Source organism: Arachis ipaensis, chromosome B6, assembly GCF_059453495.1.
Source record: "Arachis ipaensis isolate K30076 ecotype BB chromosome B6, ASM5945349v1, whole genome shotgun sequence".
In the NCBI taxonomy this organism is placed as follows: domain Eukaryota; kingdom Viridiplantae; phylum Streptophyta; class Magnoliopsida; order Fabales; family Fabaceae; genus Arachis; species Arachis ipaensis.
In genome coordinates, this window is record NC_142441.1 from 30,678,730 (window position 1) to 30,680,240 (window position 1,511).

Sequence of the window (1,511 nt, forward strand, 5' to 3'; positions counted from 1 at the left end):
ATTCTTATCTTTTCTTTCTTCCATCCTTCTCTTCTTATACTCATATAAGGAATCTCTATACTGTGACATAGAGGATTCCATATTTTCTTTTCTGTTCTCTTCTTTTTTATATGAGCAGGAACAAGGATAAGAATATTCTTGTTGAAGCTGATCCTGAACCTGAAAGGACTCTAAAGAGGAAGCTAAGGGAAGCTAAAGCACAACTCTCTGGAGAAAATCTGACAAAAATTTTCGAAAAAGAAGGAGACATGGCCGAAAATAATAACAATGGTGGAGATGCAAGGAAGATGCTTGGTGACTTTACTGCACCAAATTCCAACTTGCATGGAAGAAGCATCTCAATCCCTGCCATTGGAGCAAACAATTTTGAGCTAAAGCCTCAATTAGTTTCTCTGATGCAACAGAATTACAAGTTTCATGGACTTCCATCAGAAGATCCTTTTCAGTTTTTAACTGAATTCTTGCAGATCTGTGATACTGTTAAGACCAATGGGGTCGATCCCCAGGTCTACAGGCTTATGCTTTTTCCATTTGCTGTAAGAGACAGAGCTAGAATATGGTTGGACTCTCAACCTAAAGATAGCCTAAACTCTTGGGATAAGCTGGTCACGGCTTTCTTAGCCAAGTTCTTTCCTCCTCAAAAGCTTAGCAAGCTTAGAGTGGATGTTCAAACCTTCAAATAGAAAGAAGGTGAATCCCTCTATGAAGCTTGGGAGAGATACAAGCAACTGACCAAAAAGTGTCCTTCTGACATGCTTTCAGAATGGACCATCCTGGATATATTCTATGATGGTCTGTCTGAATTATCTAAGATGTTATTGGACCATTCTGCAGGTGGATCCATTCACCTAAAGAAAACGCCTGCAGAAGCTCAGAAACTCATTGACATTGTTGTAAATAACCAGTTCATGTACACTTCTGAAAGGAATCCTGTGAGTAATGAGACGCCTCAGAGGAAGGGAGTTCTTGAAATTGATACTCTGAATGCCATATTGGCTCAGAATAAAATATTGACTCAGCAAGTCAATATGATTTTTCAGAGTCTGAATGGATTGCAAGCTGCATCCAACAGTACTAAAGAAGCATCTTCTGAAGAAGAAGCTTATGATCCTGAGAACCCTGCAATAGCAGAGGTGAATTACATGGGTGAAGCCTATGGAAACACATATAATCCCTCATAGAGAAATCATCCAAATTTCTCATGGAAGGATCAACAAAAGCCTCAACAAGGCTTTAATAATGGTGGAAGAAACAGGTTTAGCAATAGCAAGCCTTTTCCATCATACACTCAGCAACAGACAGAGAATTCTGGGCAGAATCCATCTAGCTTAGCAAATACAGTCTCTGATCTATCTAAGGCCACTCTAAGTTTCATGAATGAAACAAGGTCCTCCATTAGAAATTTGGAGGCCCAAGTGGGCCAGCTGAGTAAAAGAGTCATTGAAACTCCTCCTAGTACTCTCCCAAGCAATACAGAAGAGAATCCAAAAAAAGAGTGCAAGGCCATTACC

The 1,511-nt window shown here is 39.8% G+C and overlaps 1 non-coding gene across 1 annotated transcript; it reads right to left on the minus strand.

Annotated features, from left to right (window-relative positions):
* Positions 1 to 650: 650 nt before the first annotated feature.
* LOC148555033 (small nucleolar RNA R71) lies at positions 651 to 758 on the minus strand. Its single transcript, XR_015887740.1, has one exon. It is a non-coding gene; the product is annotated as a small nucleolar RNA R71 (small nucleolar RNA).
* Positions 759 to 1,511: the final 753 nt, after the last annotated feature.